The 15,297-nt window shown below is 45.2% G+C and overlaps 1 protein-coding gene across 46 annotated transcripts in view; it reads right to left on the bottom strand.

Moving 5' to 3' along the window:
• The window catches only part of ATG7 (autophagy related 7), a 279,358-nt gene that overhangs the window by 261,216 nt on the left and 2,845 nt on the right, over positions 1-15,297 (bottom strand). For 5 of the 46 annotated variants that reach the window (XM_084986719.1, XM_021068389.2, XM_084986729.1 and 2 more), the window contains exon 1: positions 6,707-7,010. The gene's annotated coding sequence lies outside the window, so the exon portion shown is untranslated. 46 annotated transcript variants of the gene reach the window in all.

The following is a 15,297-nucleotide window of genomic DNA, read 5'->3' as shown; positions in this document are numbered from 1 at the left end:
ACCACCTATGTGTCTTCCAAAGCCAGGACTTGAATTTCTCACAGACATTTCAAGTTTGACAAATTCAAAACTGAACATACCTTTCACTAAAATTCTACCCATTTTCTCCTATGTCCTAGTTTACTTAATTGCACCACCATATATCCACAAAGAAAACTCCAAGTTATCCGCAATTTTTCTCTCTCACATCCAATAATTCGCTAAATGCTACAGGCTCAACCTTGAACAGTCCTCTGGCATGAGATGAAAGTAGCAGTTACTGAGTGCTGGCCAGAACCAGGCCCTGCCACCTGAATCTACTCCTCCCCAAAGTCCTTAGAAGTGACAATTCCAATTGTGCAGAGGAAAAAACTGAGGTTCTGAGAGGTAAGAATCACCACAGTAGCAGACAGCAATACAAACAGATTTCATCTTACATCCTCTGTGGATCGATCATCAGGTCCCTATACACTTCACTCACCCATAACTTATTCTTTTTTTCTTATTATGGCCATACCTGCAGCATATGGAAGTCCCAGACTAGGGGTCAAATCAGAGCTGCAGCTGCTGGCCTACACCACAGACACAGCCACAGCCACGGCAACATGGGATCCAAGCCGCAGCTTGTGGCAATGCCAAATCCTTAACCCACTGAGCGAGGCCAGAGATAGAACCCACAACCCCCTGGACACTATGCTGGGATCTTAACCTGCCGAGCCACAATGGGAACTCCCCATAACTCCCCATGACTTATTCTTAAAGTCAACGATAACTTATACCACACCATGATGACCTGCTAAGATCACCAGGATGGAATTTTACCAGCTCCAGAGACAAAAGAGAAAATTCTATTCCATACAGCACTTCAGCAGCTAGGAAAAAGTGACTCCAGGAGGGGGGGGCTACAGAAGAGAATGGACAGGCACGCTAAGAAAGTAATTTGCATAAGAGGCCCATCCTTCATCTTCTGACATACTTAGTCTTTCTCAAACTCTCAACAGAGCCCAAGAGCCAATTTCACAAGAGGATGTGGTTGGTGTCCAGTTGCTAAACTGCTGTCTGAGAGTCTAAGGCAGCAGAAAGTTCTTAAGCAACAGCAGCAAGTGATTAGGAATTTGCTGGAAACATCTAAACAGAATATTCATATAAAGGTATCACTTAGCAACCTGTACTTCTCTGTCACATTGCCATCTTCCTTAAACTAGAAGGGAAGACTTAAGGAGTAATTATCAGAGGGAATTCTGGAGGAAGAATAAGTGAGTCCTAGGTGCAGAGTTATTCATGCGTAACTAACCTAGCCACAAATTACCTGTGTCCTGAAAAGTAAGGTTTGCCCAGCTAATCCTGAACAGCACAGGCGAGACCCAAGGCTTCTGCTTAGCTTTGAAAGCTAAAAGAGGGAGCTTGCTGTGGTTGTGGTGTAGGCCAGCAGCTGCAGCCTTGATGTGACCCCTAGCCTGGGACCTTCCATATGCTGAGAATGCGGCCCTTTAAACAAACAAAAAACAAAAAAAACAAAAAAAAAAAACAGCTAAAAGTTTATTTCTATCACACTTCAACAGGATATTCAGGATGTGAAACCTGAAAGTTGCACAAGATGGGATTGTGTCACTTCCAATGAAAGAGGAAAGGCTTTAACAAAGATTCAACATTGTAATGAACAAGAATGCCAGCAGGAGAGGAAACCCAATGGTAACCAAAATATCCAGTTAAAATTTCACTGAAATAGCAGGTGGGTGTTAAGCAATGGGACCCCTCTGGGGCTACATCTACCACCAAAACAGGTAAATTTCAGGCTTTCATAGAACTAAAACCAAGTCACACTCACCAACTTAAACAAGAGCTCACAAAAATGGCACTGTATGGTACTTACCAAAAGCTCCTGTCCAAATGGACCTAACCCTGGTATCAGTGCTACTCTTCAACATCAAATCCCCAAAGGAAATGTGTCATAGTGGCTGTCTCCCAGGAGAGAAGCTCTGGGGTCAAGAGATGGAGTGCGGAGAAATTTACTTCACTGTATGGCCTTTCTGTCTTTTGAATTTTGTACTGGGAGGCAAAATTCAGAAATAATCACACAGAAATAAGTAAAATAATTAAAGAAAAAAGCCCTAACCCAATGGCAAGAAGAGAAAAAATGAGATATAGGATGACCAGCTCAGGAGTTCCTGCTGTGGCACAATGGGATCAGCAGTGTCTCTGAAGCCCTGGGATGCAGTTCTATCCCCTGCCCAGTGCAGGCGGTTAAAGATCCAGCGTATGTCACAACTGCAGCTCAGATATGATCCCTGGCCCTGGGAGCTCCATATGCCCCGGAGCGGCCAAAAAAATAAAATTAATTAATTAATTTTTTAAAAAAGATGACCAGCTCAACTGCCTTGTTTCTAAGAAATACTGCCTTCCTGGGAAACCATAATGCAAGAAGTTTGTGTTGTTCATCTTTCTTCAGCACTTAGCAAGTGCCTAGAATAGATGACGACCTCAGTAAATGTTGACATGAAATAATAGCTTTCTTCTCCCAAAAAGGCCAATGGATGGATGCTATAGTGAGACAAGATTTTAGCAGAGTTGAAAAATTACTAATAGCCTGAATTGTCTAAATAGGAAGTAGACCGACCATAGAGATGATGAATTTTCCATTAGTGGAAGTGTTCAAACACGTTAGTTGATCATTTGCCAAGTAACAATGCACAAAATATTATAGTATCGGACAGTCAAATGAGAACGGGGTTAGCCAGCTTTTTCTGAAAAGGGCCAAGGAGTAAATATTTCAGATACTGCAGACCAAAAACAGTTTGTCATATTTTCGTCTTCTTTATTTTCATAACTTTTGATAAATGTTTAAAAAAAAAAAAAACACCCCTCCAAAACATTCTCAGCTCATAGACTACACAAAAAGAGGCCTTGGGCAGGGTGTACCTCCCAGGCTGTTGTTTGCTGACCTTGGACCAGATGATCTTCCAAACTGTTGTTTTTATTTTTTTAAAGATGCCAATAATGCATTTGGGTTTTGGGGAGGCTAACATTTTTGGCAGAATCTTTTCAGAGGGCAGCAGAGATTTTCAAGGGCTGCTGAGGGTGAGGCAGATTGCAAGACCAGGTTCTGAGGTCACATTTGCTGTCTGTGATGTGCACCTTACGATGCTGCACACAGGATTTGGCTTTTCTTTTTCTTTTCTGGCCATACCTGAGGCATTTGGAAGTTCCTAGGCCAGGGCTGGAATCTGAGCACAGCTGAAACCTATACCACAGCTGTGCACCAGGCCAGGGATTAAACCAGCACCGCCAAAGACACAAGCCAGATCATTAACCCACCGTGGGAACTCCTACACAAACATTTTTATGGACTGGTAAATGCAGTCTCCACACAACACTCTCCCACATGTGACAGCATCATTAAGCCAAAATCAAGCTCATTCGGTATTTCCTGAGGCTCATCACAAGCAGGAAACACCCCAGCATTCCACATCCTGGGCAGGTCTGTGACCACACCCCTAGCAGTTTCCTTCATACTTTCTCCTGGAGCCCTGCTACTGCCTCCCAAGTTCTCTAGGGCCACCCTGGGGGGCCTGCCACTTCTCACCTCTGAGCTAATGCTGCAGAAACACCCAGCTGCTTGGCTAACATACCCACTGTTGTGCCTCCCCAGCCCTGTCTGAAAGGCACCCCTGCCCCCAAGACTGCCTGGCACTCTTCAAGCCCCTGCACAGAGGTTGAGTGCTCTAGAAGGCCTTCCAGAGCCACCATTCACTCTCTATTCCTCTCCTGGCCTCCTGCCTACCCAACGGCTACCTCTACATTAGTACTGTTGTTCAATTCTGTGTACCTGGATGCATTGCCTCCAACAACCTGACTGTAAATCACACACACAGAGATCCTGGCTCATATTCCTCTCAATATACCCCAGTCCCCTTCAGAGTGGTGCTCAAATGTTAGTAAGATGGATTCTGGAAACCTTTTATGGGTAACTTCCATAAGAGAAATCAGAGAAAGAACGAACCCAGGCTTTTGGGACAACAAGCACCTTATTACCATGGAAGATGGAGATGGAAATTAAAAAAAAAAAAAAAAATCGTGAATAACATACAGAGACACACCATATGACATAGAAGGTCTCTAAACTTTTTTAGAACTAAGATCTTAGAAGATAGGAAATATGCATACACAAATTAATTTAAATGAAACTTGAGTTCCCATCGTGGCGCAGTGGAAACAAATCCGACTAGGAACCATGATGAGGTTGCAGGTTCGATTCCTGGCCTTGCTCAGCGGGTTAGGGATCTGGTGTTATGAGCTGTGGTGTAGATAACAGACACGGCTCGGATCCTGTGTTGCTATGGCCGTGGCACAGGCAGGCAACTATAGCTCCAATTAGACCCCTAGCCTGGGAACCTCTATATGCCACCGGAGAGGCCCTAAAAAAGCAAAAAAAATAAAATAAATAAATGAAGCTTAAAGACTTCTCTCTTAATGGTTTTCCACGGTTATATAAGTTAAAAGCCCACACTCAGTCTCAAAGTATCTCTTCAAAAAAAACCCAAAACCCATTAACTACAAAAAAGAAAAAGTGACTCTAAAGTGACAATATCTGTCAGACACCACTTTAATGAAGGGATCAAAGTCGACACAGCTAGACAATGTGTGCTAGCTGACAGAAGGCAATGCAAAGAACACAGCATCTACAGTATTCAGCTGAAAACTCATAACCTGGGTCCAATTGGGAGGAAACACCAGATAAATCCAACTGAAAAACATTCTCCAAAATGAATGGGACTGGCTTATAATATTCAAAAGTGTCAAATCTTAAAAGTCAAGGGAAGACTAAGGAACAACTCCAGAGCTTATGAAGACTTGACAACTGGGAGCAATTCATGATTGTGCGTTGACGCTCTATGAAGGAAGTTATTGGGATAAAACTGGAATGCAGTCTCTGGGAGAACTGCATACTGAAGGTCCTTGTGTTACTGCTTTAAGGTGTTTCTGTAAGTTTGAAAACATTCTAAAATAAGATACTAAGATGTGCCTGCACAAACACAACCTGTTCTCTTATTCAGCAGGCAAAATCAGTCAGTGTGATAGAAGAATAGTAATGATAGGGTGAGGTGAGGCTATTGACTGGGATGAGGTATGAGAAGCCTCTGAAAAGCTGGAAATATTCTATATTCCATGAGCTGTTATGTTAGTTACTAGGTGTGTACGTATGTAAAAATCCAGGAGCTATATATTCACGTTTAGTGCACTTTACTTTCTTTATGTATATTTTTTTAATGTAATGATTTCTACTTTTTCCCATTATAGCTGATTTACAGAGTTCTGTCAGTTTTCTACGGTACAGCAAGGTGACCCAGTTTCTTTATGTATGTTATACCTAAATACAAAATAACAGAAGACCCTATATTCAAGTTATACCAATCCCACAAAGAACCTTCCTATATTCATTCAACAGTTAACAGATGACCTGATTTAAATCTAGCTTTGTTGCAAAGAAACTCATTGTTCTAAGGGGTGAAAATGAAATACCATATCCATAAACTTCCTAGCATTTTGTTATTAAAGATGCTGAAGATGAAAGTATTTGGGCTTTGCAGCTTATAAAATTGGGGCATAATCACCTCCTGGAGTGAATCTGCCCAACAGTTCTCTCCTTGTGGGGAACCGACAGGATTGGTGGCAGCAAATGTAAGGCCAGGGGAGGATTTTTGGAAAAGAAGAAGTAAAACTGGTAGAAAATAAGCAACAACCATAGAGATTAAAAAGCAAACAGAAGTTCCCGTTGTGGTGCAGTGGCAACAAATCCGACTAGAAATCATAAGGTTGCAAGTTCGATCCCTGGCCTTGCTCAGTGGGTTAAGGATCCACTGCTGCTGTGAGCTGTGGTGTAGGCCGGCATCTGTAACTCCAATTTGACCCTTAGCCTGGTAACCTCCATAAGGTGTGGGTGTGGCCCTACAAAGAAAAAAAAAAAGGCAAACAAACCTGTCCTTAGAGAAACTAGACCTTTGAGGGGAAAAGAGAGAAACAGATCAGCTCAACTACCCAAAACACCTCTCGCTATAATTTTTCACACGTGTGCTGTTGGGGTTTTATCTGTTTGCTTTGGGAAGGCAGAGGGGGCTTTAATGGTTCAGAGAAAGGATGGTAAAAGCCAAGGCATCTGGAAAAAAAAAAAAAAAAAAGAGTTTCCCATTGTGGTGCAGCAGTATCAAACCCGAGAAGTAACCAAGAGGACACACTGTGAGCTGGCCTCACTGGCCTCACTGTGAGCTGTGGTGTGGGTTGCATACAAGTCTGGATCCCATGTCGCTGTGGCTGTGGTGTAGGCCAGCAACTGTAGCTCCAACTGGATCTCTAGCCTGGGAACTTCCATATGTCTCAGGCGCAGCCCTAAAAATAGAAGGAAAAAAAAAAAAAACCAAAACTAAAAAAAAAGCAGCTAAGGTATTTGGGAACCTAGTCTCCAGTTAGATAAACCCATCTTTGAGTTCCAGCTCCTCCTCTCACTGGCTGAGTAGCATGGGGCAGGTAACTCCATCCCCCGTGCTTCCATTTCCTTGTCTGTAAGATGAGGATAATTATACCCAACCCTCAAGATTGTGGGAAGGGCTAAACAAGAAAGTGTGTGATGTGTGTTCCAGTGCCCGGCTTACAGTCAGCTGCCGTATCTGTCACCCTGCCTCCCCATCAGCCACCAGTGCCTGACAATGCAGTCGCCCTTCCCCACGCTCACCATGAAAACGTCTTCTGCCTCAAGCAGGCCTCATTTCAGTCTCACCTCCCTCACAGGAGCATTGCAGACACAGCAGAGGTTTAATTAAATCGAAATACATGGTCTCCTGCCATGGGTCATCCAGGGGAAGTCCAGAGAGCAGCAAGTGCTGAGGGGTTAGGAGCACTATGTTCAATTTCTCTGAGGCCACATGGGGCCAATCACTTAGCAGAAGTGCCAGAATAACCGCAATTTGGCCCTGAAGTACCATCTCTGGGCCAAAATGGAGCACAAGCTTCTGTTCTCATTTTCCCAGCTGCGGGGCTATGGGCTCTGGCAGTCAGTAAAATAAGCACTGAACCACGTGACCCAGCCCCGCTGACAAACAGAATAGGCTCTGAGCAGCTGATGGGGGAAGGGGTAGACACAGCCAAGGGTGGGGAGAAGGCCCCCTCACAGCTGGAGCCAATGCACATTTTGTAGGCTAACGATGCTTCTGCAACTTCATAAGCTTGGGAAATAATTTGGAAGGCTGCTGAAGAGGGAGGTTTAAAAAGCCTTCCCTTCCAAAAGGAGAGGGAGAAAACTTCCAAACTTAGAAAGATTAGCTTTCCCAGTAGATGAAAACTCAGAACTCCTACAGGGAAGCCAGTTGGGTACAGAAGCTTCAATTCCTTTTAAAAACTGCATTAGAGTCAAGCTGTCCCTGGGCCAAATGGATGTCTCCCAAAGCCACTAAGTCACCTAAAATGGCTTTTTTGTGACTATGCTGAGGTAGGTATACAAGCAGGCCAGTATCCGCTTTTATGGATGAGTTGTGTCCCCAGCCTGGTGAGCCTCCTCTGCCCCCACGGGATCGACACTATTCACTTCTTTGGGAGGTCAACTGGGGAACCAGCCATCACCTCCACAGTCTTCAAACCCTAACCCTCACTCTCAATAGTTACTTCTGGGGGTGGTTTTTCTTCTGTCCTGTTTTCCTTCTGCTGCACTAACCCAACCTTCACAGACAACCTATTCTCTTGTTCAGTCTCAGTGTTTGAGAACAGATGCATTGCTACCAGCACTGCGGGCTGTGGCAAGCCTATGAGTGGCTGAGAGTGAGAGCTGAGAAAATCAGGCAGGAGAGAGAAACATCATATGAGGAAGATGGAGAACAGTGTGCCCATTTTTTAGTCCTCTGAGTTATGCCCACCAATCAGCAGTGTCAGCACTGTACAGCCATCTGGAATCACTAAGGAACCCCTAGGTCAAACAACAACTAAAATCCATGATGGTTTCCTAAAAGCTGGCTGAGTTAGGAAGGCTTGCTTCAGAGTAATAGAGTATGGTCCTCATTTCTGGTGATCTTTTCTTTCTTTTTTTTTTTTTTTTTTTTTTGTCTTTTTGCCATTTCTTGAGCTGCTCCTGCGGCATATGCAGGTTCCCAGGCTAGGGGTCTAATCGGAGCTGTAGCCACCGGCCTACGCCAGAGCCACAGCAACGCCGGATCCTTAACCCACTGAGCAAGGCCAGGGATCAAACCCGCAACATCATGGTTCCTAATCAGATTCGTTAACCACTGAGCCATGACGGGAACTCCCATTTCCGGTGATCTTTAAGGAGTCCTGGAAAATGACAGAAGTGTTGAAAAACTGGGCCAAACACTTCTTTTCAAATTTTCAAAATACTTGACTTCCAAAGATGAGAATATAGTTGGATTCTGTAGCCCACTGTACAGAGAATCTGCTCTCAGGAAAGGTGTCATATAGTCCATGCTAGGTCACATGGCATCTTTGTACAATTAGAAAAGTGCACCCCTTCCTCAAGACATTTTACCCTCTTTTCTGAGAAAACTGTCATCATATATTAAGTTAGCTCAAGACATCTTTACCCTTGTCTGCCAGAAAGTTGTCACTACAAAAATATACCCGTGATGCCTATGATCTAAATGGAACCCTCTCAGATGTCACATCTTGTGCACTTGGCAACCTGCAGAACTGTATGCAGCAACTCTGAGAAATCACAAAAGGCCATAGTGGTTTTTCCAAGAACAAGTCATGACAGAGTTACTGCATTTCTACCTTGATTATGGAAGAACCACAGACAAAGGGGATAAGATTCATGGACCTCATAGAAGGTCTCTGACAAGCCTTCTCCAGATAGCAGTCAAGATGACAATGTGGGAATTGAACACCAAAATAATTAGAAGGACCTAAAACTGATAAAAATAACCGTATTCAAAGATGTTGATCAGGAGTTCCCATCGTGGCGCAGTGGTTAACGAATCCGACTAGGAACCATGAGGTTGCGGGTTCGGTCCCTGCCCTTGCTCAGTGGGTTAACGATCCGGCGTTGCCGTGAGCTGTGGTGTAGGTTGCAGACGCGGCTCGGATCCAGCGTTGCTGTGGCTCTGGCGTAGGCCGGAGGCTACAGCTCCGATTCGACCCCTAGCCTGGGAACCTCCATATGCCGCGGGAGCGGCCCAAAGAAATAGCAACAACAACAACAAAAGACAAAAGACAAAAAAAAAAAAAAAGATGTTGATTAAAGAATGAATTGAGGAACCAATAGGAATGTCTTTAGCTCAGTCTTGGGACCTATTCAATTTACTTATTGATATGAATGAATATTCATCAGTATTTGCCAAGCATTTGTGTATACTGAACCTTGTTACAGCAGGGAAACTGATATAAACAAATATATTCAGTAAGATATTCTTACTGAGTAAGAATAAGATATTCTTATAACCACCTTTTACCAGTGACTTAGATAACAATACAGGTTTGCTTATCAATTCTACACATGACACGAAGCAGAAAGGAATAGGCAATATGATGGATAACAGAAATTCAAAACAAAGGATTCTGACCATCCCGGAATGACAAGTCTACTTAACAAGATTAAAATTGTCACAGACGTAAATCTAGGGTCTTAAATCTCAGACCAAAAAAAGCAAATGGGGGGTTCCCGTCGTGGCGCAGTGGTTAACGAATCCGACTAGGAACCATGAGGTTGCGGGTTCGATCCCTGGCCTTGCTCAGTGGGTTAAACGATCCGGCGTTGCCGTGAGCTGTGGTGTAGGTCGCAGACGCGGCTCGGATCCAGCGTTGCTGTGGCTCTGACATAGGCCGGTGGCTACAGCTCCAATTGGACCCCTAGCCTGGGAACCTCCATATGCCGCGAGAGCGGCCCAAGAAATGGCAAAAAAAGACAAAAAAAAAAAAAAAAAGCAAATGGACAATAATGAAGTCTGATACACTGAAGTTGGTATGACAGACAGACAGGCCAGAGAGACCCGAGTTCAAACCCCGCCTCTGCTATTTCCAGCCATACAACCCTGGGCAAGTCATTTTCCTTCTTTGAGCCTGCTTCCTCATCTGTAAGCTGAGATACCACCTGCGGTGCAGTTATCGAGAGGATTCAATTAGGAAATGCATGTGTCTGGTACACAGGAGGCACTCAAAAGAAAAATACAAATACTATCAACAAAACATGTGCCAAAAACACTGGGGTTTCCATTTCAGTTTTTCTTCAATAAACATTTATATGATGAATTAGTCTCTATGCTACATTTCAGGACTTGGTGGCAAAAACCCACAGACTGCCTTTACGGAGCTAACAGTTCTGAGGGTAAGATAGAACAGGAATGACAGCATAGCAAGTCATGGGTAAAACAAGCACAGTACAGTGTGGTGTTTGTACAGGTGTTATGGGAGGAGGAAGGAAGGACAGCTAGATTAGACTGAAGAGACAGGGGTGCTCCCCACAGAAAACTTCGAGCCACGATTTTTAAAACAATTGGCAGTAGAGTCTCCACAGGGCACAACTTGACAGGTTGGGTGGGACAATTCTTTTCTATTTGGGGCCAGCCCCCTACATTGCAGAATGTCCAGCACCTGGTACCCTTTTAAACGGAGTAACACCCTGTGGTCATGCCACAAAGTAAAACAGCTCCACACACTTCCAAATGGCCTCTTGATGGTTAGGGGTAGGGGTGGTAGTAGTTGGCAGCACCACTCCAAGCCAGGACCACTGGATGAGGAAGGCTTCAGGAGGGGAGTGGGGACACTCCAGGCAAAAGGAGGAAGCTGTCTCAGTTCCATGTCTCCAATTCTAGAAACACCCCATGGCCTCTACACAAGCTCAGAATATTCTTGTCCATCATCTGCCCACCATCTACTGTAATTCCTCTTCTCCCTTCAAATCTCAGCTCAACCATCACAGAAGGAAAGGCTTCCCTGACCCCTTACTTCCTGCTTAGGTCAATTCTCCTGTAGGTACCCCCAAAGTGCAACATTACTGCCCCCTCATAGCACACGCGCAGTTGTTTTATGTATCCTGATGAAAGTCAGTCTGCTCTACTGGAGCAAAAGTTCTTTGAGAAAGGGACTGTGGCAATTTCTCATTTTCCTCCCTCCATCAGCTTTCCCAGCACCTGACTTGGTCCTAGCACCTCACGAGTGTCTGATAAATACTTGCTGATGACTTGCATCTATGAACAAAGGGAATTGTGTGCTATGTTTTATAAAATACAAAGAGTTCTGTAAGGCTAGAAGGAAAGGTTCACATGGCAGAGTAGCTGGAAACCAGGCCAGAAAACTAGGTAAACACCAAATCATGAAAGGTTTCTATGAAAAGCCGTGGATTTGCATTTTAGCAAAGATCTGTATTGCAGAAAGGGCACTGCAGCACCAGAGTGGCACCCACCAGCCAGACCGCTGAGGCAGGGCAAAGAGCTCAGAGGCTGTGCAGAAAAAGGGCAGGAAGTGAGAGGGGCCTGAACTAAGGAGGTTGGGGGGGGTTGAGGCGGAACTTGTCAGGAGACATCAAGGAGGGAGAATCTGTGGAGTAGAACTCTGATGACTGCCGGGGCCAGGAAGTAGGGAGGGTGGGATGCAATGACAGGGAAAAGTCCAAGATGACTCCCAGGGCTCTGTTTGGGATGAATAATTGCAGAAGGGGAAAGAGTAAAGAATGGAGAAAAAGGAAGTTCCCTAGTGGCACAGCGGGTTTAGGATGTGGCATTGCTGCAGTTGTGGAGCCACAGGTTATAACCAACTGTACTGTGAGCTTAATCCCTTGCCCAGGAACCTCCACATGCTGCAGGTACAGCCAAAGAAAAAAAAAAAAAGAGAGAGAGAGAGAGAAAGTATCGCAGGTCTGGAGAAGATAACAAGCTTAGTTGAGTTTGAGGGCTGGTCCTTAGGAAAGATCTGGACTCCAGATCCAGAGCAGGGGTCACTGGCGTGTAAATGAGGGCTGACACTGTGGATGAGAAAAGCAACAAGCAGAAAGCAGGGCCTTGGTGAAAACTAGCATTTAAAGGACAAATGGAGGGAAAGAGGCCACAATGGAAACAGAGAGAGTTCACAGTAGGGGTGGTTTTCACAAGGAAAGGGGTATCAGCAGGGTCAGACATGCTGAGAACACAGAGACAAGGAAGGAAAAAAGTTCTGGGGTTCTGGCAGCACTGAGGTCTGAGGCCTTTGAGGAGCTCATTTTGGTTGGGGAGGGGTGGTGATGCAGAGGTAGAATTTCAGAGAATGATGACTTCAGGAAGGAGAGGCGGCAGTCCAAGAAATGTGGCCAGGAAGAGGAGACAAGATAGGGTACAGCTGAAGTTAATAGCAAGGTATTTTGTTTTTTTCCCAAAATGAGAGTAAATAGAGAATATTTAAATGAGAGGGATCAGTTAAACAGGGAAGAAATGAGACAAATGAAGGAACCAGGCCCTGAGGAAAAGGAGGAGATGAGATCTCAGAATAAGCAAAGAATTTGCCTTAGAACAAATACCATTTTTTTCAATGAGTAAGAATAAAACGCTAAGTGAAAGAGTCGGCTGGAGATAAGTTTGCAATGGTTTGCTGCAACTTAGTGAGGTTGAAGGTGAGGTAGGAGGCAGAGGGGGAGGGCTGACCATGTGGGAGACAAGAACTGGTACAGGGCAGCACTGAGAGTGTGGCTGTCACACAGGGTGCTAGTCTCAGGAGCATTACGTGTCTACAACAAATCCCAGCGAAGACTTAGGTTACTACAAGGCGAGTCGAATCCTCCTCTGCACAGCCAGACTCCTGGCGTAAAGAGGACTTCCCAGGCCACACTCACTCAGAGGCTGACACACAGGGATAAGTTCAGAGGAGAGTGACCAGAAAGAGGGAGTGAGAAAATCCCAGAGGCGAGCATTCTGGGGTGAGACTGACGCCAGGCAGACAGGCTGTCCCCCGAGCCTGCCAAGGCCATGGAGATGCATGTCATCTACCTGCTAACAGAGCAGCACCTACTCAATCTCCCTCGAACACACAATGGGGCCTCACTTATACTGGAGAAAAGCAGGGGATCAGGAGACAGAGAAGAGGAAGGCATTAGTGAACCTTATTTCCAAGGCTAAAAGTGGAGGACAGAGGCCATTCAGACTTCCGCATAAAATCTCTGAGGTCAAGGATAACCAACCAGGGAGCAATGACCAAAGAACTTACTACTTACTTCCACGCAGAGGATTCATTCTCCTCCCCACCCCCAGTACCCTGATTCCCTCTACTCCCTGTATCATGAAATCAGTTTCCAGTACAGTAAATCCCACTGTTTGCCTCTCAAATCACACATCCCTTTCTATCTCTCCCAGCCGAAGCTCAGGCCTCCCTCTTGTCACCTGGACCACGACAACGGTGCCCTGACTGGTTTCTCCGTAGTCCTGCCCTGTCCAGTGTAATCACTGAGTAGTTGCCTGAGTAATTTAGAACAGAGGACAGCCTGTCACACCCCTGCTTAAAACTCCTCAGGGCCCCACCCTCCATCCCATGCTTTCAAAATAGAGCTTCTTCTTCTTTTTTTTGGGGGGGGGGTCTTTTTTTTTTTTTAGGGCCCCACCCATGGCATATGGAGGTTCCCAGGCTAGGGGTCGAATCAGAGCTATAGCTGCCGGCCTACACCACAGCCACAGCCACATCAGATCTGAGCCGTATCTTCAACCTACACCACAACTCACGGCAACCCGGATCCTTAACCCACTGAGCAAGGCCAGGGATTGAACCCACAACCTCATGGTTCCTAGTCAGATTCGTTTCTGCTGTGCCACAACAGGAACTCCTTTTTATTTATTTATTTATTTTTTTTTTTGCCGCACCCTCAGCATGCAGAACCTGGGCCAGGGATCAAAACTGCACCACAGCAGCTACAGTGGCAACACTGGATCCTTAACCCACTGAGCCCCAAGAGAACTCCAAAATAGAGCTGCTGCTGCTTTTTTTTTTTTTAAATGCCACACCCGTGGCATATGGAAGTTTCCAGGTTAAGGGTTGAATCAGAGCTGCAGCTGCTAGCCTACACCACAGCCACAGCAATGTGGGATCCTCGCCACATCTGCAGCCTACACCAAAGCTCCCAGCAATGCCAGATCCTTAACCCACTGAAGGAGGCCAGAGACCAAACCTGAGTCTTTATGGCTACTGGTCAGGTTCCTTATGCTAAACCACAATGGGAACTCCCCCCCCCCACACACAAATAGAGCTTCTTAACATGGCAATGTAAACTGCTGTAGTTGGAGTTTCCATCATGGCGCAGTGGTTAAAGAATCCAACTAGGAACCATGAGGTTGCAGGTTCGATCCCTGGCCTTGCTCATCAGGTTAAGGATCCGGTGTTGCCGGGAGCTGTGGTGTAGGTCACAGACACAGCTGGGATCCTGTGTAGCTGTGGTGTAGGCCGGCAGCTACAGTTTCAATTAGACCCCTAGCCTGGGGTCTGACCAAAAAATAAAAATAAAAAAAATTTAAAAAAATAAACTGCTATAGTTTATTATTTGCTATGTACTAGTACCAAGTGGTAACATATCATCTCATTCTTTCCCATAACCCTAGGAGGTAGGTTTGCCCTTTTTATGAAGAAACTGAAGCTTTGCAAGGAAGCAACTTGCCCAAGGTCATGAAACTAGCTCAGCAGTTTCCAAAGATTCCAAAGTTTGTGTTCCTCACATGCTACTGCCCATAAGATTCTCCATGATCTGGCTTTCCAGTCACCTCTTCTACACCTCTACTCTCCAATGAACTTGCAGGTCATTCACTGTATAGCTTTATGTTCACTCCACTCCCAATATCTGTGATGTGGGCCCACCTCCCAGCCCACTTCACGTGACTAACCCTGCTCATCCTTTAGGACTTTGATAAAGTAACACTTCACATAAGCTTACTGATCCCTCAGTCTGACTCAGGAGCACATAAGTACTCCTCTAGAAAACTCTATGATAGCTTCATCAGTGCAGCTGTCTAGCATCTTGACTAAAAAAAAAAAAAAAAAAAAATTAACTCCTTGAGAATAGGGATGTGTATCTCACTCATTTTGGTATTTCTAGCTTACAGAGCAGTGCCAGGCACACAGCAGAAGCTCAACTAGTATTTATACTTATTCTCTAGTATGAAAAACTGGCCAGGACCCTGTAGTTGAATTAAGAGTCTTGTACTCATGGAGTTCCCGTCGTGGCTCAGTGGTTAACAAATGTGACTAGGACCCATGAGGTTTCGGGTTTGATCCCTGGCCTCGTGGGTTAAGGATCCAGCGTTGCTGTGAGCTGTGGTGTAGGCCACAGAAACAGCTCAGATTCAGAGTTGCTGTGATCTGGTGTAGGCGGGTGGCTAC

Source organism: Sus scrofa, chromosome 13, assembly GCF_054392235.1.
Source record: "Sus scrofa isolate SSC_HxYL_T2T_F1_AM1 chromosome 13, Sscrofa_HxYL_maternal_Yorkshire_Landrace_v2.0, whole genome shotgun sequence".
Classification (NCBI taxonomy): Eukaryota; Metazoa; Chordata; class Mammalia; order Artiodactyla; family Suidae; genus Sus; species Sus scrofa.
Note: the sequence above shows the minus strand (reverse complement) of the source record. Positions and strands in the feature narration are given on the sequence as shown.